At 44.9% G+C, this 27,178-nt stretch overlaps 1 long non-coding RNA gene across 1 annotated transcript; it reads right to left on the reverse strand.

Moving 5' to 3' along the window:
- Positions 1-2,624: 2,624 nt before the first annotated feature.
- Positions 2,625-27,147, reverse strand: LOC147109618 (uncharacterized). The gene is made up of 4 exons (XR_015080322.1): positions 27,013-27,147; positions 22,409-22,524; positions 21,453-21,615; positions 2,625-6,020 (listed from the first exon to the last, which is right to left on the reverse strand). It is a non-coding gene; the product is annotated as an uncharacterized LOC147109618 (long non-coding RNA).
- Positions 27,148-27,178: the final 31 nt, after the last annotated feature.

The raw sequence follows: 27,178 nt of genomic DNA on the forward strand, positions 1-27,178 counted from the left end.
GAAACAGTTTGGTTGGAGATAAGGAATAATAAGGGGAAAAAAACACTAGTGGGCGTAGTCTATAGGCCTCCGAACAGTTGCAACTCTGTTGGACGGAGTATCAATCAGGAAATATGAAGGGGAAGTCATGTTTGACAAATTTGCTGGAGTTCTTTGAGGAAGTAACATATAGGGTGGATAAAGGGGAACCAGTGGACGTAGTGTATTTAGACTTCCAAAAGGCATTTGACAAGGTGCCACACAAAAGATTATTGCATAAGATAAAAAAATCACGGGATTGGGGGTAATATCCTGGCATGGATAGAGGATTGGCTATCTAACAGAAGGCAGAGAGTTGGGATAAATGGTTCATTCTCAGACTGGCAATCAGTAACAAGTGGTGTTCCGCAGGGGTCAGTGCTGGGTCCCCAACTCTTTACAATCTATATTAACGATTTGGAGGAGGGGACCGAGTGTAACATATCAAAGTTTGCAGATGATACTAAGATGGGAGGGAAAGTAGTGAGTGAGGAGGACATAAAAAACCTGCAAGGGGACATAGACAGGCTAAGTAAGTGGGCAGAGATTTGGCAGATGGAATACAATGCTGGAAAGTGTGAGGTTATGCACTTTGGCAGGAAAAATCATAGAGCAAGTTATTATCTTAATTGCAAGAAACTGGAATGTACTGAAGTACAAAGGGATCTGGGGGTCCTGGTGCACGAAACTCAAAAGGTTAGTATGCAGGTGCAGCAAGTGATTAAGAAGGCCAATGGAATGTTGGCTTTCATTGCTAGGGGGATAGAATATAAAAATAGGGAGGTATTGCTTCAGTTGTACAAGGTATTGGTGAGACCGCACCTGGAATACTGCATACAGTTTTGGTGTCCATACTTAAGAAAGGACATACTTGCTCTCGAGTCAGTACAAAGAAGGTTCACTCGGTTAATCCCGGGGATGAGGGGATGGACATATGAGGAGAGGTTGAGTAGATTTGGACTCTACTCATTGGAGTTCAGAAGAATGAGAGGCGATCTTATTGAAACATATAAGATTGTGAAGGGGTTGGATCGGGTGGATGCGGGGAGGATGTTCCAGATGATGGGTGAAACTAGAACTAGGGGGCATAGTCTTAGAATAAGGGGCTGCTCTTTCAAAACTGAGATGAGGAGGAACTACTTCACTCAGGGTGGTAGGTCCATGGAATATGCTGCCCCAAAAAGCTGTAGAAGCTACATCATTACATAAATTTAAAACCGAAATAGACAGTTTCCTAGAAGTAAAGGGAATTAAGGGTTATGGGGAGCGGGCAGGAATTTGGATATGAGTCTAGGTTCGGATCGGTCATGGCCCTGTGGGTAGCGGAGCAGGCCCAGGGGCCGTGTAGCCTGATCCTGCTCCTATTTCGTGTGTCTAATTCTGTTAGATTCAGGAGATGGTTCTGTGATAGTGGATTGGCGGTTAGGATCAGATCAGCCATGATCTTATTGAATGGCGGAGCGGGCTCGAGGGGCCGATTGGCCTACTCCTGCTCGTATTTCTTATGTTCTTATGTTCTTAGGATTGGTTAACAGACAGAAAACCGAGAGTAGGGAAAGACGGATCTTTTTCAGTTTGGCAGGCTGTAACTAGTGGGGTACCGCAAGGATCAGTGTTGGGGCCTCAGTTTTTTACAATCTATATTAATGACCTAGATGAAGGGACCGAGTATGCTGATGATACAAATATAGGTGAGACAGTAAACTGTGAGGAGAACACTGAGTCTGCAAAGGGATATAGATAGACTAAGTGAGTGGGCAATAAGGTGGCAGATGGAGAATAATGTAGGGAAATGTGAGGTTATTCACTTTGGTAGGAAGAATAGAAAACCAGAATATTTTTTAAATAGTGAGAAACTTTCAAATGTTGGTGTTCAGAGAGATTTGGGTGTCCTTGTGCAAGAAACACAAAGTTAGCATGCAGGTACAGCAAGCAATAAGGAAAGCAAATGGCATGTTGGCCTTTATTGCAAGGGGGTTGGAGTATAAGAGTAAGGAAGTCTTGCTACAATTGTACAGGGCCTTGGTGAGACCACACCTGGAGTACTGTGCACAGTTTTGGTCTCCTTATCTGAGGAAAGATATACTTGCCTTAGAGGCGGTTCACTAGATTGATTCCTGGGATGAGAGGGCTGTCCTATGATGAGCGATTGTGTAGAATGGGCCTGCACTCTCTGGAGTTTGGAAGAATGAGAGGTAATCTCATTGAAACACAAGATTCTGAAGGGGATTGACAGGGTAGATGCTGAGAGGTTGTTTCCCCTGGCTGGAGTGTCGAGCACTAGGGGGCATAGTCTCAGGATAAGGGGTAGGCCATTTAAGACCGAGATGAGGAGGAATCTTCACTCAGAGGGTTGTGAATCTTTGGAATTCTCTGCCCTCGAGGGCTGTGAATGCTGAGTATATTCAAGGCTGAGATAGATAGATTTTTGGACTCTGGGAAAATCAAGGGATATGGGGATCGGGCAGGAAAGTGGAGTTGAGGTCGATGATCAACCATGATCTTATTGAATGGCGGAGCAGGCCTGAGGGGCCGTATGGCCTGCTCCTGCTCATAAGGCTGAGGTTGTGGCAGGGGTGAGGCTGTGGCGGGGGTAGGTGGAAGAGGTCGAGGGTGGGTGGTGCTGCGAGGGGCGGGTGTGTGTGCGAGTCTGTCAGTATGTGTACACACTCCCAGTCACACAACAGCAGAACCTGCACCATTTGAAGATCAACCAATTGTTGCAACAACAGGATATCTATTTATTTTCAATTTATGGTGACAAATTGCTCAGTTTGATGCTAAGAGGAGATGGAGGAGGGTCGGTGCCTGTGTTTTTTGGTTTCATTCTGATGGCGACAGCAGCAGTTCCTGAGGCAGCGGTTCCACCAGGTGAGCCTCCGCCTGGGTCTTGCTGTGTTGTGTGAGTCCAGAATGGTGATAATACGCAGAACTGAAAGTTTAACCTGCTCATAAGGAATTGATTGCAGTTGAAGCCTCAGCACGCCAATTATTTCTGAGACCTGGTCCCCAAGTTCACTGCCTCGTCTTTTAATGGTGGTTTGTACGAGAACAGCGGCTGCAGTGGAACAGCTGGGGTGTTGGTCGGACAGTCCTTTGAAGACCATGAAGAGTAAGTTGCCCAGCTGGTCATGGGGCAAACATTTGGAAATGAGCTCTGTGATTAGAGAACATGATTGAAGGAGGGCTGAAGTGTCAGGGTTAACGAGCTGTTCTCTGACTCTATTCAGTGCCTCTAACTGCTCCGTTTGCTGAGCCAGATTGGTGCCTTCACACGACAAATGAATGGCCAGGATTATATACAATGTGTCCAGGGCCATCTGTCGAACAGGAAGCGATGGGTCTGCACAGCGCGGCATCAGTCGTCCGATCAGAGTCCCTGTGTTATTTCCTGGCACTACATTATAAATATTGAGCTTCCTCCAGTAAAGTTTTAGCAGCTCTAAGGTCATTTCCATGGCTCTCTCTCGTTCATAGTCTTTTGCTGAACTGATCCAGGCCTCTGCATGATTGAAAATGGCCTCCAGTCCTTGAGGGGACAGGTCCTGAAGTAATATTTGCTTCAGCAGATTTTGCAGCGACTCTGGTTTGGGTATAAAATGTGGCCGTCTCCTTTGTATTATCATTTGTGTCCTCGTCATTGTTCAGGTCTGGAGGTACCAAGCCAAAAGTACTGGTCAGGCAGCTTTGAATCAATTGGCAGGTGTCAGCTTGGTTTGATTCACTGTGTAGTTTCACGAGATGCGTGCAGGCGTCCATGGCTAACTGTCCAACAGGGCTCTGCAGCAGCTCGGGTGGCTCGGCTCAATAAGATCCTGCGTGTATGTGAGCAGCACCCTGTTTCTAATAAAGTTGCTGGGAAGTCTCCAGTGATTTATATATAGGGATCTGGCTATCTGAGTCACGGTCTGTATTAGGCTGAGCTTGAGTGTGAGATCCCTGGATTCAGCCTTTATCCCCTGCCCACTTGTAATTAAATGACGAACAGCTGGCAGAATGTGGCTCTCGATTGTGAACAGCAGTTCGTCAGGTGCGCAGACTGCCATGTTCCCATAGCACAGAACCAGTGTGCTCTTGACTTTATCCGATTCCTCATCAGCCTTGACCCTGAATCTGTGGGAGTTAGCAAACTCCTCCAGGCTACTGAGCACATCATCAAAATGTGCCATGGCACAGAAACCAATGGCGAGGGCTGCTCCCTCTCGCTCCGCACTCACTGTGCTGCACACTCAGTAACATTTGGTGAAGCTCCTCCCTTACGTTCTTAGTGCGGGTCTGGCGGAGCACTGACGCAAGAGATTTATATAGAAAGCCCTTCTCTTGTGGGGAATGATGGTTGGAGTTGAGTTGTTTTGCCATTTCATCAGCAAGCTGACATGTCCACTCCTCGTCATCAATCGTATTTAAAGCTAGGCACAAGACCGCCAATAATTTATTCTCCCATTCTGATTGGGACAGAGACTCCTCTGAATTTTCCAGTAAATGGTCAACTAATGGTGCCAGCTCGTCTTCCCACCACCTCACTGATTGTGAGTGGACATTGAGACTCAGGACTTTCAGTAGACTCAGTGCCGCAGCTCCTCGGCCTCCTCCCTGATATGGGCAACAAGACACAGCGAGGAGCCGGGTCAGCAGTGCCTGGGCTTTAGGGAGATTGGCATCTTCTTTGTAAGACAGGGAAAAGCTTTCACTACCTGCTCACAGTCTCTTTTTCCCCCAATATGTGCGGAACAACTGCAGATTATTGTTAAAGCCTTGGTGTACTGGGTCATGGTGACAAACTTCAGTAAGGATGGCCAAAGGTCATCCCCCATCTTTGGTGCAGTTGTGATCAAACACATCACTCTTTCACATACTGTAACTAATTCTTCATCAGTTACTGGGTCTGGCTGATGATTGGGTGGTACCAGGGTCCCTGAATCAACAGGTGCAGCACACTGTTGGATGAGGAATTGCACCATTGCCTTTTCTCCCTCGGGCTCAAGGTAACCTTGCTCGGCCATGACACATATTAACTGAGCAATGAACGTCTTCTCCTGATTGCTGCTCTTGTCCAGAAGCACTGGTTTTATTGCAGCCACAATCTGAGCCGCCTTCCTCTCCAAGTGCGATGAGTCCGATATGATGAGGTGCTTTAGTACAGTCAGTGTTCCTACTCTCATTTGTTGGTCAGTGTTCTCTAACTGAGATAAGAGAAATTCAACCATTTTGTCTGCATAAGCTGGGGCCAGAACTCTGAAACAGTGAAGGATCTCAGTCTGGTTCTTCACAGGAAGATCATCGGTAGACCCCAGCGAAACACAAACCTGCTGGTGGAGCTTGTTAAGAAGGATGTCCATGTATGGCCTACTCCTGCTCTTATTTCTTATGTTCATGCAAGTTCAGACAGTGTATGTTGACTATTTGGGGCATTGCAGCAGAGCCCGTGTCAGTCCTATACGTTCACGCACACTTCTAGCGGGAGATTATTGTGAGTGGCTGTTCTGATTGACTTTCTTTTCCCTACACCAGGGAGTTGTGGCCAATTGTATTACCATTTTTGCTGATAGTTATCTTGGCACAGATTGAGAATTGAAGCTGTGGTCATCTGCTCTGTATAGTTTAGTTACTCGCTGCCCTGCTTTGGCTAACTTGAGCCAATTAGGGTGTAGAGATCGACAGATGCTGCAGTCCTTGTTTATGTACCAGAAATGAGATTTCTAGATGCAGGAGTCAAATACTTCCAAGTTTAAGGGTTAAAGGAACATACTTGCAGACAGCACCCAGGAACACACAACAATTCTTTGCTGCAGAAGATCACACGTTCCAGTCATTGAGCTCAACTTTCTAGATCTCGACCTTCTGCTTCACCTTCCAACCTCGTGTTACAATCTTGCCCTTTTTTGAATCTTTCCAACTATGTTACTTCATGCACTATGCACCATCTCGTACCAGTCTTTATCAAGTGGTGCCAGGCTCTTTAAATAAATGTCATCTGTGGTCCCATGGCCTAGCAGGAGCTGCTGGTGTTTAGGATTAGCAAAACATGGAATGTACCTTAAATGGTTATACTACAGAAAAGTTTGTTTCTAAGCATGCATGAATTGCGGAGGTTCAGATCTAAATACAGGGTATGTGTTTAACCTCGATCAGGCTGTTTGCTGACAATGCAGTCTTCAGAGGTCACTCAATTCTGCAGGCATTTAGCCTTGGGTCTAAATGGATTCTTCACTTACTCTCGATCCAATAACAAGGGCAATAATTCTAATGCAGATGCTGCAGCGATGCATTTCCCATATTTCCTGACTCTCCTCCCAACCCTTTTACTACAGATTTTATTTTCAAGGAATTGCCAAAGACACAGAATTGCTGTCTGATTTTAATACCTATGATTGTTATACATTATTTCTTTGTGTGTTATACGCTTGCTTGGTCCTGATGCAGTTGAACAATTTAAAATCTACTGATATAGGCATAATAACTTTGGCTACTCTGGCTAATAAATGCTGGCATAGTTGTGGTGGATTTGGTAAGTCTTGGCATTTATGAAAGTAACTTACTGATGTGCTATGGTATATCTGTCTCTTTCACAATTGTTCCAGAAGTAAATTCTTCTGACTCAAATACATGTTCATAGTATATTGAGCAACATATTATGGAGTTATGGATGGCCCTCTAACTACCTTCCTTTTCTTTTTCAGAAAGAAAATGCCCCCGTCATCTAGAATGACTCGTGCTGACATGGATAAGTAAGTCTTTGGCTGTTGATGAATTTGAACGGTGTGCAATTAATGCATGTAATACTTGACACCCTCCAATTAAGAAACGACTAATTTTATAGGGAAATTAGATGGGTTAATAGTTTGTAGGGACAGTTTGGCAGTTGTCTGTAAGTAGTGTTGGAAGAGGTGATGGAGTGGAAGGGTTTGGGTTTGTACCTATGATTTTGGAGCAGTTTTGGGGCAATTTGGTTGTGAGACCTTGTGCTGTTCTTTCACACTTCCTTTCAGTAGCTACAGGTAGGCATACACAACTCTGCCCGACCTCTTGGGCCAGACAGTAAAATCAAGATCACTTATTCTAACTCGTTCTTTCCATGGCTTCAAAGCTATGGACCTCCTTATCTCCCCAGGCCTTTCCTTCCATCCTTCAATTTACTGGGTCTTGCAACCGTAGCTTGGCATCATCTAATCTACTTTCCCCTTTACTGCCCTGAACTTTGGTGCCTTCCACTATGGGCCTAGACCCTTCAGTTCGGTTTCTCAGTTACTTTTTTTAAAAAGCTACCCGAAAGAGAAGAAGAAACCAAGCGGAACTAAACAAAAGTAATTAATTTGTGTATAACTAACATTTGTTTGTCAAAAACCAAACAAAGAAGCAGTCAGTCTTACTCCTTGGTCATTGAGATCCTATTGATGATGTATGTTTGCGATTTCTGCATTACTCACTGTGATCTGTTTTTCTTCAGATACATGGCAATGGCAGAGCTAAGGGACCAAAATCAGCTCTTGGAAGTTGCCCAGCAGCAGATAAAGCAGGAACTGAAAATGGCTGAGGTGAGATTTCCTCCTAGTTGCGTATGTTTACTGCCAGTTTAATTCTGAAGCACTTGCCAAAAATAAGCTGACTTTATGAAGGAATTTGTTGTTCCCTTTAGTTATTGAAAAGTGATGTTTTGGGTCTGATCACTTTCTAAAGCTGCCAATGTCATGTCGCTGTGAATATGCCCAAGAGCTGTCAAACAAATCTTCAAAATAAGAGGTCACTCTCCATGGCCTAGGAGTAAAAGAACCACTGCTTGTAGTACTGAGCGCTTCAGAGCACACAATCTCCGGTTTGATTCCTGGCCTGTGCTGAGTTCGCTGATACTGCTTCGAGTGCTAAAGTCTGCTTCCTTGTCCCTGGGCAAGGAAAAGGACAAACCTCCTCTTTGATAAGAACAGTGGGCTCTTAATGGGGCAGTAATTCCTCCCCAAACGCGTGAGTACGGTCGGGGTACTCACGCGTCTGGCCGGAGGAAATGCCGGTTTTCAGCATGCACAGCACATGCGCTGAAAACTGGCATTTCCTCTCCTCTAACCCAAGAGGTGAAGAGGCTAGCGCGTGCGCTGTAGGGGGCAGCGCGTGCGTCTTTGATTTCCTCTGTTTTGGGGGATTTGCGCATGTCTAAAGGCCTCCGATCTTTACGCTTGTAAAAAGCACACGTAAGTATTTATTTTTACAGGTAAGTGGTGTTTTAGTGTAATTTAGAAAAAAAATTTCCACAGATTTATTATTTTAAAGAATCTACAATAAGGTAAGTTTAGTTTTAGACCCTTTTTATTAAAAAATTATTTTTTTCAAAAAATAAAATTGTTTAAATTATTTTTTTAAACTTATTTATACTTAATTTAATGATTGGGGTGTTTTTTAAATTTTTAACACACCTGGACGTCCTATCGCATCAGGCAGCGGAACCCTGTGTGAGAACCTCTCTGGATATGTCGAGGGCATCCTGAAACCCATCGTACAGGGAACCCCCAGCTTCTGTCGTGACACTACAGATTTCTTGCAGAAGCTCAGCACCCACGGACCAGTTGAACCAGGAACACTCCTCGCCACGATGGACGTCTCGGCACTCTACACCAGTATCCCCCACGATGACGGCATCGCTGCGACAGCCTCAGTACTCAACACCAACAACAGCCAATCTCCAGACGCCATCCTACAACTCATCCGCTTCATCCTTGACCACAATGTCTTCACCTTCGACAACCAGTTCTTTACCCAAACACACGGAACAGCCATGGGGACCAAATTCGCACCCCAATACGCAAACATCTTCATGCACAAGTTCGAGCAAGACTTCTTCGCTGCACAGGATCTCCAACCAACGCTATACACCAGATACATTGACGACATTTTCTTCCTATGGACCCACGGCGAAGAATCACTGAAAAGACTACACGATAACATCAACAAGTTCCATCCCACCATCAAACTCACCATGGACTACTCCTCAGAATCAGTCTCATTCCTGGACACACGAATCTCCATCAAAGACGGACACCTCAGCACTTCACTCTACCGCAAGCCCACGGACAACCTCACGATGCTTCACTTCTCCAGCTTCCACCCTAACCACGTTAAAGAAGCCATCCCCTATGGACAAGCCCTGCGAATACACAGGATCTGCTCAGACGAGGAGGAACGCGATGGACACCTACAGACACTGAAAGACGCCCTTGTAAGAATGGGATATGACGCTCGACTCGTCGATCGACAGTTCCGACGGGCCACAGCGAAAAATCGCATAGACCTCCTCAGAAGACAAACACGGGACACAACCAACAGAGTACCCTTCGTCGTCCAGTACTTCCCCGGAGCGGAGAAACTACGCCATGTTCTTCGCAGCCTTCAACATGTCATCGATGACGACGAACACCTCGCTAAGGCCATCCCCACGCCTCCACTACTCGCTTTCAAACAGCCGCCTAACCTCAAACAGACCATCGTTCGCAGCAAATTACCCAGCTTTCAGGAGAACAGCGACCACGACACCACACAACCCTGCCACAGCAACCTCTGCAAGACATGCCAGATCATCAACACAGATACCATCATCACACGTGAGGACACCACCCACCAGGTACATGGTACATACTCATGTGACTCGGCCAACGTTGTCTACCTCATACGTTGCAGGAAAGGATGCCCCGGAGCATGGTACATCAGCGAGACCATGCAGACACTGCGACAACGGATGAACGGACACCGCGCAACAATCACCAGGCAGGAGTGTTCCCTCCCAGTCGGGGAACACTTCAGCAGTCAAGGACATTCAGCCTCCGATCTTCGGGTAAGCATTCTCCAAGGTGGCCTTCGAGACACACAACGCAAAATCGTCGAGCAGAAACTGATAGCCAAGTTCCGCACTCATGAGGACGGCCTCAACCGAGATCTTGGGTTCATGTCACGCTACATGTAACCCCACCTGATGCAGGGTCATCCAGACTCGAGTCGACATTGGCTTGTTCTCTCTACACAGATGCGGCTGGACCTGCTGTGATTTCCAGCCAAAAAAAATGTTTTTTTGTCTGTTTTTTGTTTTTCATACAGACCCCAGCATCTGCAATATTTGACCCCTTGTGACCCCACCTCATTGTTCTTTGATGTAATGTTTCCCTGACTGACCTGTTTGGACACCATTCACACCTTTGACTGCTGTGATTATCTCTCTGCCGAGGTGTGATAAATGGCAGTTGGAAAGGTTACCTGTAAACATCTGACATGATTCTCTGACTATATAAGCTGTGTCTTTATGCATTTCTCCACTTCACCTGAAGAAGGAGCAGCGCTCCGAAAGCTTGTGATTTCAAATAAAGCTGTTGGACTATAACCTGGTGTTGTGTGACTTCTTATATTTAAAGTTTAAATAGTGTTTTGGGCCGCCGTAGTTTTCATGAGTTTGACAGTTCTTACTCTCAAACTCATGAATGAACCTTCCCCTCCCGATTGGTTGTACAGTGCTCACCTGATCCCAGCCGGCACATCGCACTAACTACGCCGCTGGATCAGGTAAGCACTGCGCGCTGACATCTGAACCGGGCCTGTGACAGGAAATGCAAGCAGGCCCGGGCTTCAGATGTCAGCGCGCAGGGTGAGTGCAGATCGGGGGCTTGCACGCGCGGCAAGCCCCCGACACCAAGTTCTGGGCCATTATCTTTTTTCCCCAAATTTCCTCCATGATCCATGAGGAGAGAGTGATTAATTTCTTTCATGACAATGCAACAAATGAAGGACTGAAACCATTTGTGAAGAAATGGTATAATTATAAGAACATAAGAAATAGGAGCAGGAGTAGGCCAATCGGCCCCCCGAGCCTGCTCCGCCATTCAATAAGATCATGGCTGATCTGATCCTAACCGCCAATCTACTATCACAGAACCATCTCCTGAATCTAACAGAATTAGACACACGAAATAGGAGCAGGATCAGGCTACACGGCCCCTGGGCCCGCTCCGCTACCCACAGGGCCATGTCCGATCCAAACCTAGACTCATGTCCAAATTCCTGCCCGCTCCCCGTAACCCTTAATTCCCTTTACTTCTAGGAAACTGTCTATTTCTGTTTTAAATTTATGTAATGATGTAGCTTCTACAGCTTTTTGGGGCAGCATATTCCATGGACCTACCACCCTCTGAGTGAAGTAGTTCCTCCTCATCTCAGTTTTGAAAGAGCAGCCCCTTATTCTAAGACTATGCTCCCTAGTTCTAGTTTCACCCATCATCTGGAACATCCTCCCCGCATCCACCCGATCCAACCCCTTCACAATCTTATATGTTTCAATAAGATCGCCTCTCATTCTTCTGAACTCCAATGAGTAGAGTCCAAATCTACTCAACCTCTCCTCATATGTCCATCCCCTCATCCCCGGGATTAACCGAGTGAACCTTCTTTGTACTGACTCGAGAGCAAGTATGTCCTTTCTTAAGTATGGACACCAAAACTGTATGCAGTATTCCAGGTGCGGTCTCACCAATACCTTGTACAACTGAAGCAATACCTCCCTATTTTTATATTCAATCCCCCTAGCAATGAAAGCCAACATTCCATTGGCCTTCTTAATCATTTGCTGCACCTGCATACCAACCTTTTGAGTTTCGTGCACCAGGACCCCCAGATCCCTTTGTACTTCAGTACATTCCAGTTTCTTGCCATTAAGATAATAACTTGCTCTACGATTTTTCCTGCCAAAGTGCATAACCTCACACTTTCCAGTATTGTATTCCATCTGCCAAATCTCTGCCCACTTACTTAGTCTGTCTATGTCCCCTTGCAAGTTTTTTATGTCCTCCTCACTCATTACTTTCCCTCCCATCTTAGTATCATCTGCAAACTTTGATATGTTACACTCGGTCCCCTCCTCCAAATCATTAATATAGACTGTAAAGAGTTGGGGACCCAGCACTGACCCCTGCGGAACACCACTAGTTACTGATTGCCAGTCTGAGAATGAACCATTTATCCCAACTCTCTGCCTTCTGTTAGATAGCCAATCCTCTATCCATGCCAGAATATTACCCCCAATCCCGTGATTTTTTATCTTAAGCAATAATCTTCTGTGTGGCACCTTGTCAAATGCCTTTTGGAAGTCTAAATACACTACGTCCACTGGTTCCCCTTTATCCACCCTATATGTTACTTCCTCAAAGAACTCCAGCAAATTTGTCAAACATGACTTCCCCTTCATAAAACCATCCTGACTTTGTCCTATTAAATGATGATTATCCAAATGTCCTGTTACTGTCTCCTTAATAATGGACTCCAAAATTTTACCTACCACAGATGTTAGAAACATAGAAGATAGGAGCAGGAGGAGGCCATTCGGCCCTTCGAGCCTGCTCCACCATTCAACGAGATCATGGCTGATCATCCAAACCCTAGCACCCGATCCCTACACTGACAGCCATCCCGCCCAAGCCCTATCCCCGTAACCCCACGTATTTAATCCCCCCTAACACTAAGGGTCAATTTTTATCATGGTCAATCAACCTAACCCGCACATCTTTGGACTGTGGGAGGAAACCGGAGCACCCGGAGGAAACCCATGCAAACACAGGGAGAATGTGCAAACTCCACACAGTCACCCGAGGCCGGATTTGAACCCGGGTCCCTGGCGCTGTGAGGCAACAGTGCTAACCACTATGCCACCGGTCTATAGTTTCCAGCCCTCTGTCTACTGCCCTTTTTAAATAAGGGTGTTACATTAGCAGTTTTCCAGTCTGCCGGGACCTTTGCCAAGTCCAGGGAGTTTTGGAAAATTATTACCAATGCATCCACAATCCCGACCGCCACTTCCCTCAAGACCCTAGGATGTAAGCCATCAGGTCCAGGTGGTTTATACGCCTTGGGTCCCATTATTTTATCGAGTACCACTTCCTTAGTGATTTTGATCGTGTTTAGCTCCTCCCCCCCCTTTAGCCCCCTGTTTGTCCAGTGTTGGGATATTCTTAGTGTCTTCTACTGTAAAGACTGATACAAAATATTCATTCAGTGTTTTTGCCATCTCCATATTTCCCACCATTAATTTCCTGGTCTCATCCTCTAAGGGACCAACATTTACTTTAGCCACCCTTTTTCTTTTTATATAACTATAAAAACTCTTACTATCTGTTTTTATATTTTTTGCTAATTTACTTTCATAATCTATCTTCCCTTTCTTAATCAATCTTTTTGTTATTTTTTGCTGTCTTTTAAAGTTTTCCCAATCCTCTATCCTCCCACTAGATTTGGCTACCTTATATGCCCTTGTTTTTAGTCGAATACTATCCTTAATTTCTTTACTTAGCCACGGATGGCTGTCTTTTCTTTTACACCCTTTCCTTCTCAGTGGAATATATATTTTTTGAAAGTTGTAAAATAACTCCTTAAATGTACACCACTGATCATGTATCGTCTTACCCTTTAATCTATTTTCCCAATCCACTCTACTCAATTCCGCTCTCATACCTTCACAGTCTCCTTTATTCAAGCTTAGCACGCTTGTTTGAGATCCAACCTTCTCACCCTCTAATTGAATATGGAATTCAACCATGTTATGGTCACTCATTCCAAGGGGATCCTTTACTAGGACATTTTTAATTAATCCTGTCTCGTTACACAGGACCAGATCTAAGGTTGCTTGCCCCCTGGTCGGTTCAGTTACATATTGCTCAAGAACCCATCCCTAATACACTCAATGAACTCATCCTCAAGGCAGCCCTGCCCAATTTGATTTGTCCAATTAATATGATAGTTAAAATCCCCCATAATTATAGATGTTCCCTTATTACAAGCCTCAACTATTTCCTGATTGATACTCCGTCCAACAGAGTTGCCACTGTTCGGAGGCCTATAGACTACGCCCACTAGTGTTTTTTCCCCCTTATTATTCCTTACCTCCACCCAAACTGTTTCATTATCCTGATCTTTTGACCCAATATCATTTCTCTGTATTACAGTGATTCCTTCCTTTATTAACATAGCCACCCCATCTCCCCTTCCTTCCTGCCTGTCCTTCCTGATCGTTAAATAACCTGGTATGTTTAATTCCCAGGCAGTCACCCTGCAGCCATGTTTCTGTAATGGCCACAAGATCATACCCATATGTAGTTATTTGTGCCAGTAACTCGTCTATTTTGTTACGAATGCTACGTGCATTCAGATAGAGAACTTTCAAATATGTTTTGTGACACTTAGTTCCTGCTTTTGCCCTTTTTATTACTTTACCTTTTACTCCATACCTTCTGCCCCCTCCTGACACGCTCTGGTTTTTAATTTCCCCACTGCTACCTAAGTCTATGACCTTCTCTGTTGTCATTTTTATTATTTGCTCTCTAGGAACCTCCCCCCCAACTAGTTAGTTTAAAGCCCTCTCTACAGCCCTAGTTATATGATCCGCCAGGACTCTAGTCCCAGCACTGGCCAAGTGAAGCCCGTCCCAACGGAACAGCTCCCTCCTGCCCCAGTACTGGTGCCAGTGTCCCAGGAAGCAAAACCCATTTCTCCCACACCAGTCTTTGAGCCACGCATTTAACTCTCTAATTTTATTTGTCCTAGCCAAATTCGCTCGTGGCTTATTATTACCCTTGTGGTTCTGCTTTTTAATTTGGCCCCTAGCTGCTCAAACTCCCTCAGCAGAACCTCCTTCCTTGTCCTATCTATGTCGTTGGTACCAACATGGACCACGACAACTTGATCCTCCCCCTCCCACTCCAAGTTTCTCTCCAGTCCAGAGGAGATGTCCTTAACCCTGGCACCGGGCAGGCAACACAACCTTCGGGACTCTCGCTCTCGGCTGCAAAGAACTCTATCTATCCCCCTAACGATACTATCCCCTACCACTACAACATTTCTTTTAACTCCCCCCACTTGAATGGCCCCCCGCTCCACGGTGCTGTGGCCAGGTTGCTCATCCTCCCCGCAGTCCCTGTTACCAACCCCACAGGGAGTAAGAGCCTCAAACCTGTTGGACAAGTGCAAGGGCTGCGGCTCCTCCAACACTACCTCCTGGATCCCCGTACCTGCCTCACTTCTAGTCACACCATCCTGACCCTGGCCACGGACTACATCTGAATTAATTAATCTAATTGGTGTGAATACCTCGTGATACACAGAGTCCAGGTAACTCTCCCCCTCCCTGATGTGTCTCAGTGTTTGAAGCTGTTGTCTGTCCATTCAGAAATCCTCTATCCATGCTACTATATTACCCCCAACCCCGCCCTAATCTTGTGTAATAACCTTTTAGGTGGCACCTTACTGAATGCCTTTTGGAAATCTAAATATACTTCATCCACTGGATCCCCTTTATCTACCCTGCTAGTTACATCCTCAAAAAACTCTAATAAATTTATCAAACACGATTTCCCTTTCATAAAACCATGTTGACTCTGCCTAATCATGTTATGGTTTTCTAAGTGCCCTGATACCACTTCCTTAACAATGGATTCCAGCATTTTCCCCATGACTGATGCCAGGCTACCTGGCCTGTAGTTCTGTTTTTTCTCTCCCTCCTTTCTTGAATAGTGGTGTTACTTTTGCGACCTTCCAATCTGCTGGGACCATTCTAGAATCTAGGAAATTTTGGAAGATCGGTACCAATGCATCCACTATCTCTTCAGTCACCTCTTATAGAATCCTAGGATGTAGGCCATCAGCTCCAGGGGATTTGTCGGCTTTTAGTCCCATTAGTTTCTCTAGTACTTTTTCTCCACTTATATTAATTACGTTAAGTTCCACACCCTCATTAGAGCCTTGGTTCCCCACCATTTTTGGTATGCTTTTTGTGTCTTCTACTGTGAAGACAGATACAAAATATTTGTTTAACATTTCGGATACAAAATATTTGTTTAACTTATCGGCCATGTCCTTATTCCCCATAATAATTTCTCCTGTCTCAGCCTCTAAGGGACCTACGTTTACTTTTGCTACTCTCTTCCCTTTTACATACATGTAGAGGCTCTTACAATCTGCTTTTATATTTCTTGCTAGTTTTCTCTCATATTCTATTTTTTCCCGTTATCATTTTTTGGTCAACATTTGCTGGTTTCTGAAACACTCCCATTCCTCAGGCTTACTATTATTCTTTGCAACATAAGCTTCTTCTTTCAATCTAATGCTAATCTTAACTTCTTTAGTTAGCCAGTTAGATCACTTTTCCTGTGAGTTTTTGTTTCTCAATGGCATGTACTTCTGTTGAGAATTATGAAATATTTCTTTAAATGCTAGCCACTGCTTATCTACCGCCATAGCTTTGAATCTATTTTTCCAATCTACCTTAGCCAACTCGTCCCTCATACCTCTGTAATTGGCTTTATTTAAGTTTAAGATTCTAGTTTTGGACCTAGGCAAGTCACACTCAAAATTAATGTGAAATTCTACCATATTATAATCACTCTGCCCCAGAGGATCCTTTACTCTGAGATTGCTAATTAACCCTGTCTCATTACACAGTCCAAGATCTAAAACAGCCCGTTTCCTGGTTGGTTCCATGACATATTGTTCTAGGAAACTGTCCCGAAGGCATTCCATTAACTCGTCCTCCAGACTACCTCTGCCAATTTGATTTGTCCCATCTATATGAAGATTAAAGTCCCCCACGATTATTGCATTGCCTTTGTTACAAGCTCCTACTATTTCTTGATTAATATTCTGTCCAATGGTACAGCTACTGTTAGGGGGCCTATATACCACTCCTACCAGTGTTTTCTGCCCCTTGTTATTCCTTATCTACACCCATACTGATTCTACTTCCTAATCTTCCGAGCAGAGATCCTTTCTCGCTACTGTCCTTATGTCATCCTTTATTATCAGGGCTACTCCCCCTCCTTTTCCATTCTGCCTGTCTTTTCGAAACGTCAAGTACCCTGGAACATTCAGTTCCCAACCTTGGCCACCTTGCAACCACGTCCCTGTAATGGCTATTAGATCAAACCCATTTATCGCTATTTGCGCCACTAGTTCGTCTATCTTGTTAAGAATGCTTCGTGCATTCAAATAAAGAGCCTTTAATTTAAATATTTTACCATTATTCCCTGCTTTGACCTTATTCTCTGCTGCACTGCTACCGTTAAACTTTGTCCCTTCCTGTCACACTCTGCTTACTTTTACCCAAATCGCTACACTGTTCTATTGCCTTGACCTTTCTCTTTATATTTCTAAATTTCTCCTCACCTGACCGCGTCCCCCCACCACCTCTTTCTTTAGTTTAAAGCCCTAGTTATTCGATACGCCAGGACGCTGGTCCCAGCCCAGTTTAAGTGGAGCCTGTCCCGACGGAACAGCTCCCTCTTTCCCCAGTACTGGTGTCAGTGCCCCATGAATTGAAACCCCTTTTTCCCCACACCACTCTTTGTGCCACGAATGACCAGTTGGGCAAAAACCCAGAGGGCAAGGAGCATCTGTGGAACCATCTCCTAAACAGGGATCAACACCTTCAGGAGAGAAAATTATTGCACTGCTCCAAAGATATAGGCATTTATTTGTAAAATGATTTAATCTTTTCAGGTGAAGACCTGCAGCTCTTTTAGTTGATATTGGGAAATCTACAGACACCACATTGTGATTTTAAAAAATAAATATAAAGGATGAGTCAATTTGAGACCTTTTTAAATAAAAAAAGATAAATTCCCTCAGTCCATGGACTTCAAGGCAAGGAGGGCAGAGGGATGTGTGACTTGTTCCTGAACAATGACTTAGCAACTGTTACTGACCAGCATTTTGGGAGATGTAGAGCAATCTGGCATTTGTTTCTTTCCTTACATGAGGTTGGGACTTCTGCTCAACCTTTCCCACATCTGAGGCTGGGTAGTCAGTGGAATGTGGGAAAATCAAAGGTAGTTACTTTGCACTTTGGTATACCAATGTAGGGTGTCCTTCATATAATAACATTTTCATGGGCTCTTTCGGATGGCATTGTGGATAACGATATTGACCAATGTAGTTCCAACAATCAGAAGTTCATGGCTTTGCTTTGTTAGTTGGTCTCAGATAGTGTGATAGCAAAAATTTACAGTTCTGGTTCAGCCTCAATGATCAATGAGGAAAATCTAGAATCTAGGGAAAATTCCCTAGATTCTACAACAGTCCCAGCAGATTGGAAGGTAGCAAATGTAACCCCGCTTTTCAAGAAAGAAGGTAGAGAGAAAACAAGGAACTACAGGCCAGTTAGCCGGACATCAGTCATCGGGAAAATGCTGGAATCCATTATTAAGGAAGTGATAACAGAAAATCTTTATACGATTAGGCAGAGTCAACATGGTTTTATGAAAGGGAAATCTAGTTTAACAAATTTATGAGAGGTTTTTGAGGATGTAACTACAGGAAACTCTCGTTTGAACGGCACCTAAATATCCGGAATTCTCTATTAACCGGCAAAATTCATACTCCGAAAACAACACCTCAATAACCGGAAATGTTGCCGAGTCCAAGTCCGAGGTTCCCGCGGTGGCCGAGTTATCAGTGGGGGTAGTTCTCCAAACTGCCACTATTCGGCTTCTTGGCGCTGTCGGAAATCCGAACACCTCAATAACAGGAGTCTGACTCTCCCGCGCTGTATACAGTCGTTTACTGTATAAGTTTTGTTTTACTGTTAAGTAATTAAAGGGTTATGGATTACCCTCAACTGGCAGTACTGTACTTAATCAAGCATCTTCCACCATCCATTTAACACCACATTCTGTAGGTGAGTACCCAATTACTGTATACTGCATATTTCTTGATTATTTTATTTTTGTTTGTTAAAAATAGCCTGGGTAGATAACCCTCTCCGTCATCTGGAATTTTTAATCAACCGGCACCATCCCGGTCCCATCGGTGCCGGATACCAGAGTTTCCTGTAGCAGGGTAGGTAAAGGGGAACCAATGGATGTAGTGTTTTAGGATTTCCAAAAGGCATTCGATAAGGTGCCACAGAAAAGGTTGCTACGCAAGAGAAGGGCTCATGGGGTTAAATATATTAGCATGGATAGAGGATTGGCTAACGGACAGAAAACAGAGGGTAGGGATAAATGGGCCATTTTCGGGTTGGCAGGCTGTAACTAGTGGGGTGCCGCAAGGATCAGTGCTTAGGCCTCAGCTATTTACAATCTATATTAATGACTTAGATGAAGGGACTGAGTGTAATGTGTCCAAGTTTGCTGACAATACAAAGCTAGGTGGGAAAGTAAGCTTGAGGAGAACACAAAGAGCCTGCAAAGGGATATAGGCAGGTTAAGTGAGTGGGCAAAATGGCGAGAAACTATTAAATGTTGGTGTTCAGAGAGATTTAGGTTCCCTTGTACAAGAAAAAGAAAGTTAGCACGCAGGTACAGCAAGCAATTAGGAAGGCAAATGGCATGTTGGCCTTTATTGCAAGGGGGCTGGAGTATAAGAGTAAGGAAGTCTTACTACAATTGTACAGGGCTTTGGTGAGACCACACCTGGAGTACTGTGCACAGTTTTGGTCTCCTTATCTGAGGAAAGATATACTTACCTTAGAACGAAGGTTCAGTAGACTGATTCCTGGTATGAGGGGCCTGTCCTGTGAGGAGAGATTGAGCCTATAATCTCTGGAGTTTAGAAGAATGAGAGGTGATCTCATTGAAACTGAGGGGGATTGATAGGGTAGATGCTGAGAGGTGTTTCCCCTGGCTGGAGAGTCTAGAACTAGCGTGCATAGTCTCAGAATAAGGGGTCGGCCATTTAAGACTGAGATGAGGAGGAATTTCTTCACTCAGAGGGTTGTGAATCTTGGGAATTCTCTGCCCCAAAGGGCTGTAGATGCAGAATCGAGTATGTTCAAGGCTGAGATAGATGGATTTTTGGACTCTAGGGGAATCAACAAATATGGAGATCGGGCAGGAGGTCAAATATCAGCCATGATCTCACTGAATGGCGGAGCAGGCTCAAGGGGCCGTATGGCCTACTCCTCTCCTAATTATTATGTAACGATGCTGGACGGGCGGGGAAAGAGAAAAGAGAGAGGGGGATGTACATCCATCATGATCTGGCCTCAGGCAGGTCCTAAACCAAGACTCAGAGTTTTTTGAGCCATTTACTAGCGAAAAGTAGCTGAGGTGGTTTCTCGTTGCCTTCTTCGTGGTTTTTATCTTCGGAGTGCCTTCTCCTAGGTGGGCGGCAACCAAGGCAGAAGAACCCAACCTACCCTTAATGATGACAGGATGTCACCAGCATTCACTGGACGCAAGTACCCCCACTGTACATCAATCCAGCATTCAGAGCTGCCACTCCGATCTCTGTTTGTCAGGGCTGTCTGGAGTGGGACCCGAACGCAACCCTTCTGACTCAGAGGCAGAAAAACTGAGCCAGTGGTCACTCAGTCCAGACGCGAGTACCCCATAGTATTTAGAGATCATATTCTCATGTCCATTCACCTTCTGACTCAGAGGTGGGAATGCTACCAGTAAACAAAAGGCTCACTCCTAGAGAGATGTAGGGATGACGTAAAACAAAGCTTGGGCTCCCACTTCTTGTAACTAATGACCTCTGCTGCAAAATGCATGTCTGCGGCATCAGGCTCAGCTGTGATGTTGTTGTTTCCACTCGCCACCACCCCGCCCACATTAACCCCAGTAAAATGCCTGCCAACACTCACCGTCTGTGCTCACACACAAAGGAAGGTCACTCGAGGGAGATACTGAAGGATGACTGACATATGTGGAAGTGTACCCCAACTTCAGTCTCAGTCATAATTTCTCCCTCCCCCATATGAACATGCTAAACCATTTTATTTTGGGGGGGGGGGGGGGGGGAAGAGAGATAACTTGTGGACAAAAATCAGGGAGCTACAATTAAACTGTAATCATGGAGCAGAAATTTTCACCTGTACATAACATAATTAGGAGGTCTGAAAACTCAAAGATGCTCATTGAAAGCTGATTGCCTGGAAAGCTGGGACAATACCATTGGCCAGTACAGAGCGCCCTCTAATGATTCAAATGAAAAACACCACACTATCATTGCGATATTTTGGAGTAAAGTAGGATATACAGACACATGCACACAGGTAGCAACACTATAAAACACCAATCTTTAAAAAAAGTGCCGTGTAAAACTCAGTAAACATGAAACTGGGTATGAATTAGTGCTGGGAAAATGCTTTAAAAGGAACTGATTGCACTCAATGAACTTCCTACAGTTAGGGAAAGTAGTTCTGCACGTGTATGTACACTTCGCTGCCCCAATCTTCACCACTTTCTTTTGGATTTACAATATGAAAAGGAAACAGGTGCAAATAAAAAATGGTCATTGCAGGGGAATGGGGACAATCAGGATAGCAGCATCCATCCCATTTATAAAGCCAGCGTTAATATAAATGGGCCAGTTTATAATACCTCAGTTAACTTGCCAAGTTGAAAGCTCAGACTTGGATACCCAGTGTATTCATATATCTTGTAATTTACACTGCCGAGTTCAGATGACAGGATAGACTTTACCTTTTATTTAAAGCCACGTTACGTGGCTTTGAAGTTGCCTCAAACATGACTGCACTATAAGTTTTCTGTGAAAAATTAAATGTCCGAGGCAAATCTTTCTCAAATTCTGGCAGCATTGGGTTGACAGGGAAACTTTCCATTGAAGGCTGCAAGATATCGTTATCTAAGTTGGGAAAGAAATGGTATAGTGAGTAAACATGAAAATCACTTGGTTAGTTGTTATGGTGTTATTAACAAGTTAAAAGCAAATTTCCTTTGAAGCTAGCAACCCGACAAAAATGAATCACTTAATTCAAAACTCTGCAGCCCACAGGCTAACCTGCACCAAGTCCCCTGCTCATCCATCACCCCTATGCTCACTGGCCTACATTAACTCCCGCTCCACCAACGCCTCGTGTTCAAATCCCTCCATGGCATCGTCCCTCCCAATCTCCAACCTCCTCCAACCCTAAAACCATCTGAAAACTCTTCCTTCGCACTAGCAGCCATGCCTTTAGCCATCTAGCCCCAAGCTTTGGAATTCCTTTACTAAACCTCCCCTCCTTTAAGACATATCTTGGTACCTACATTTTTGACCACCTCATCTAATGTCTCCTTCTTTGGCTCGGTGTCAATTTTTGTCTAATTACTCTTCGGTATGTTTTCCTATGTTAAAAAGCACTACATAAACGCAAGTTACTGTTATGCAAGGGTACATATGCATGAAAAAGTATTAGTGAAGCTGCATTGACAGCATGCAGCTGTAAAATGCTGTGTGTAATTATGGCAATAAATAGAATCGAGGGGGCCGGGAGGGGGAGAACTTTCCTCAGGAGATTGAATGGATTGAGTAGAGTGGGTTGCACATACAGGAATGGGCTTAATGTACCCAACAGCCATTTGCCATTCCAAGCTTAGTTAAAACTTCTCATTATTTGTAATTTACCGTACAAATTCGTTGCATGCATTGAGTTTACCTGTTCTGAGCATCTTGGCATTCAGGGCCCCTAATGGAGGCATGGCAGCATGTATGTCTCTCGGTCGGTAAACAGGTAATCTGGATCTCTGCATCTCTTCAAACAGACAGACAATACTATAGAAATACAACATTGTGAAGGAAGACAGACCAACACAAAGACCCAAACAATTTTGTTGTATATTCACATCCAACTTGACCTGCTTCCACATTGTGCACCCAAAGTACTCCACAGGGGTAACTCTGCAATCCCACACTCCCAGTAGGAAGCCACATTTGCAGGGAACATGGGTCAGAGATAGAGCTACAACATTTAACCCCAATCTTATTCCTGCACGCCTTGAAGGCAAAGAAAGACTTGCATTTATATAGTGCCTTTCAGGACCACTGGCCATCCCAAAGCACTTTACAGCCAATGAAGTACTTTTTGAAGTGTAGTCACTGTTGTAATGTAGGAAATGCGGCAGCCAAAGTGCGCACAGCAAACTCCCACAAACAGCAATGTGATAATGACCAGATAATTGGTTTTAGTGATGTTGATTGAGGGATAAATATTGGTCAGGACACCAGGGATAACTCCTCTGCTCTTCTTCAAAATAGTGCCATAGGATCTTTTACGTCCACCTGAAAGAGTCGACGGGGCCTCATAAGAACATAAAAAATAGGAGCAGGAGTAGGCCATTTGGCCCCTCGAGCCTGCTCCGCCATTCAACAAGATCATGGCTGATCTTCTACCTCAACTCCACTTTCCTGCACTATCCCCATATCCTTTGATTCCCTTAATATCCAAAAATCTATCGATCTCGGTCTTAAATATACTCAACTGAGCTTCCACAGCCCTCTGGGGTAGAGAATTCCAAAGATTCACCACCCTCTGAGTGAAGACATTTCTCCTCATCTCAGTCCTAAACGGCCAACCCCTTATTCTGAGACTGTGACCCCTGGTTCTAGACTCCCCAGCCAGGGGAAATATCCTCCCTGCATCTACCATGTCAAGCCCTGTAAGAATTTTGTATGTTTCAATGAGATCACCTTTCATTCTTCTAAATTGCAGAGAATATAGGCCTAATCTACTCAATCTCTCCTCATAGGACAATCGCCCCATCCCAGGAACCAGTCTGGTGAACCTTCGTTGCACTCCCGCGATGGCAAGTATATCCTTCCTTAGGTAAGGAGACCAAAACTGTACACAATACTCCAGGTGTGGTCTCACCAGGGCCCTATATAATTGCAGTAAGACGTCTTTACTCTTATGCTCAAAGCCTTGGTTTAACCTCTCATCTGAAAGACGGCACCTCCGACAGTGCAGTACTCCTTCAGTACTGCATTGGAGTGTCAGCCTAGATTTTTGTGCTCAAGTCATTGGAGTGGGACTTGAACCCACAACCTTCTGACGCAGAGGCAAGGTTGCTACCAACTGAGCCAGAGCTGACACAAGGATTTCAGAATTACCCCAGAAATTTTCTATTAATCCAAAATCTACACAGAATGCCAGCAGCAAAGCTTTGTACCACTTATCCTGCCCGTGAAGCACTCCTTCCCCCTGGAACTATATCATTTACTACAGGAGCAGGACCCATGTTGGGGTATGGCTCCAAGGGTGACCACTGCCCACAGTCCTCCAGTAACTCGCTCAAGCAACACTCCACGTGCAAGCATGGAGATATCACAGCCAAGCTGAATTCCATAGTCGGACAACTGAACAGTGATGAGGAGTGAGAAAGGTGGCCAGCTACCCTCCTTCTCAGTGAAGCCAACTTTAGTACCCCAACTAATATCAGCTAACACATCAGAGAGTAGGTACTGACCCTGGGAGATTTGTGTGTGAATAACAGCACCACACTTGGCAGTGCATTTATTCACCGAGTCAGAGGGGCATCCCCAAATATCAACCACAAAAATACAAGTGCACAAATTCAATGAAGCCTGGGACACAGTGCTGCTCTGATCTACTCACTCAATCTGGATTTCTGCACATCTTTCATGCCTCATCAATTTAGGTGTGCGCACAGGTGTATAGAAAGCAAGATTTTCTGAATGGTTTGTCTGAATACTAGAAAGAATACAACTCCAGATCTATTCCTAAAGAAGCAGAAGTTTCTAATCCAGTGCACTCCCTGCACACCCACGAGTCATCACCACAACAGGATTGCCCAACCCAGCTTCCTGCCTGGTTCCCAACTTTAACCGGGCCACAAAGCGCCATTTTACTATTTTCTGCACCACAGAGAATCACGATGAGGTAACTAACAAAAATATAAAGCAATCACTTTTGATAAATCTACCAGCAAAAACAGCTGATCTGCTATTGTATTTTTGTTTTAGTTTCACAAACCTCCAAAACACATAAATCACTTCCACAGGAGCACAGGTGACTGATACGCACCTCTCGCTTTAAGCAGTACTACGGGCCCCATTCTTACCCCAAGAGTCCACAATACTACAAGCTCCCACTGGAGGACTGTAGTGCTGCTCATCAGCCTTCTACATTCCTGCTCTAAAAGCAGACAACACAGATTCCCCCTTCCCTTTTTCTTAAAGATTCTCATCACCTCACTCAAAGATACGCTCGCATCCATGTTCCAGCTCACCCCAGGCAAATTAGTTGCATTTTTAATGTAAAGCACTCGCCTCTGAAACAATTAATAACTCATACCTAATTTACCTGGGGTGAGCTGGGAACATGGACACAAGAGTGGAATTCCAGAGTCGAGGTGAGTGACTGCCCTAGACATGAAGGCAGTATTCGACTGAGTGTGGCACCAAGGAGCCCTAGTAAAATTGAAGTCAACCAGAATCAGGGGGAAAACTCTTCACTGGCTCGAGTCATACCAGGCATAAAGGAAGATGGTTTTGATTGTTGGAGGCCAAACATCTCAGCCCCAGGATATCGTTGTACGAGTTACTCAGGGCAGCGTCCCAGGCCCAACCATCTCCAGCTGCTTTATCAAGGTCAGAAGTAGGGCCGATTGCAGTGCTCAGCTCCATCCGCAATCCCTCATATAATGAAGCAGTCTGTGCCTGTCTGCAGCAAGACCTGGACAACATCCAGGCTAAGGCCAATAAGTGGCAAGTAACATTTATGGCACACAAGTGCCAGGGACTGACCATCTCCAAAAAGAGAGAGCGTAACCAGGGGGCATAGGTTTAAAGTAATTGGTCGGAAGTTTAGAGGAGATATGAGGAGAAATGTTTTCACCCAGAGGGTGGTGGGGGTCTGAAATTTACTGCGTGAAAGGGTGGTAGAGGCAGAAACCCTCATCACATTTAAAAAGTACTTGGATATGCACTTATAGTGCCGTAACCTACAAGGCTACGGACCAAGTGCTGGAAAGTGGGATTAGCCTGGATAGCTCTTTGTTGGCCGGCACGGACAAGATGGTCCGAATGGCCTCCTTCTGTGCTGTAAATCTCTATGATTCTATGAAGCACCTCGCCTTGACATTCATTGCCATGTACTCCACCATCAATATTCTGGGGGGGGGGGGGTCCCCAATGACCAGAAACTCAACTGGACCAGCCTCAAACGTAGTAGCTACTAGGGAAGGTCAGAGACTGGGTATTCTGCAGCGAGTGTCTCACCTACTAACTCCCCAAAGCTCCTACATCACCTACAAGGCACAAGTCAGAAGCATGATGGAATGGTCGCCACCTGCAGCTGCAACAGCAGACGAAGCTTGATACCATTCAGGACAAAGTAGCCCACTTGGTTGGCACCTCATCTGTTGGCCTAAACAGCCACTCCCTCCTTGCCCACCACAGCTGCAGTGTATCCACTCCTTCAAGTACCGGTGTACTGTGGCTGCAGTGTGTACTATCTACAGAATGCACTGCAGCAACTCGCCAAGGCTTCTTTGGCAACACCGTCCAAGCCTACAAACTCCACCATCTAGGACAGGAGCATCAGGTGCTTAGGGACACCATCCCTGCCAAGTCACACACCATCCCGACTTGGAAATATATTCGCCATTCCCTCATCGTTGCTCGGTCAAAATCCAGGAACTCCCTACCTAACAACACTCTGGGAGCACCTTCAGCACACAGACTGCAGCGGTTCAAGGCAGTTGCTCACCACCAAAACAACTAGGGATGGGCAATAAATGCCAACCTTGCTAGTGACGCCTATGCCACGATAATAAATAAATATTATCCTATTGTCGCATTTCAAAAGCAGACAGACCATCTATGTATTAAGTTTTTTGTTTTCATCACGATTTCACCCAGAGTCAAAATCCTTCACCTGCATCTCTAATACCAATACCCCTCACGGGGTATAAACCACTATTACCCACAGTCTCTAATGCTCCTCACGGGGTATAAACCACTATTACCCACAGTCTCTAATGCTCCTCACGGGGTATAAACGAATATTACCCGCTGTCTCTAATGCCCCTCACGGGGTATAAACCACTATTACCCACAGTCTCTAATGCTCCTCACGGGGTATAAACTAATATTACCCGTTGTCTCTAATGCCCCTCACGGGGTATAAACGAATATTACCCGGTGTCTCTAATGCCCCTGACGGGGTATAAAGGAATATTACCCGCTGTCTCTAATGCCCCTCACGGGGTATAAACTAATTTTACGCGGTGTGTCTCCAACCTTCAATATTTTCGCCGCCTCTCGATTCAAACGCCGACCCGCGCCTGACGTCACTACCGGCTTATAATCGGCCGTCACATTTTTAAAAATTCTTATTCGGTGTTCGAGCTGTGCCCCACGGAATTATTATTTTGTTTTTCAACATTATCGATTTTAAACAGTAAAA

The sequence above is a fragment of the Somniosus microcephalus genome, chromosome 12 (assembly GCF_052327205.1).
Source record: "Somniosus microcephalus isolate GS21.2 chromosome 12, FLI_Smic_1.0, whole genome shotgun sequence".
Lineage (NCBI taxonomy): Eukaryota > Metazoa > Chordata > Chondrichthyes > Squaliformes > Somniosidae > Somniosus > Somniosus microcephalus.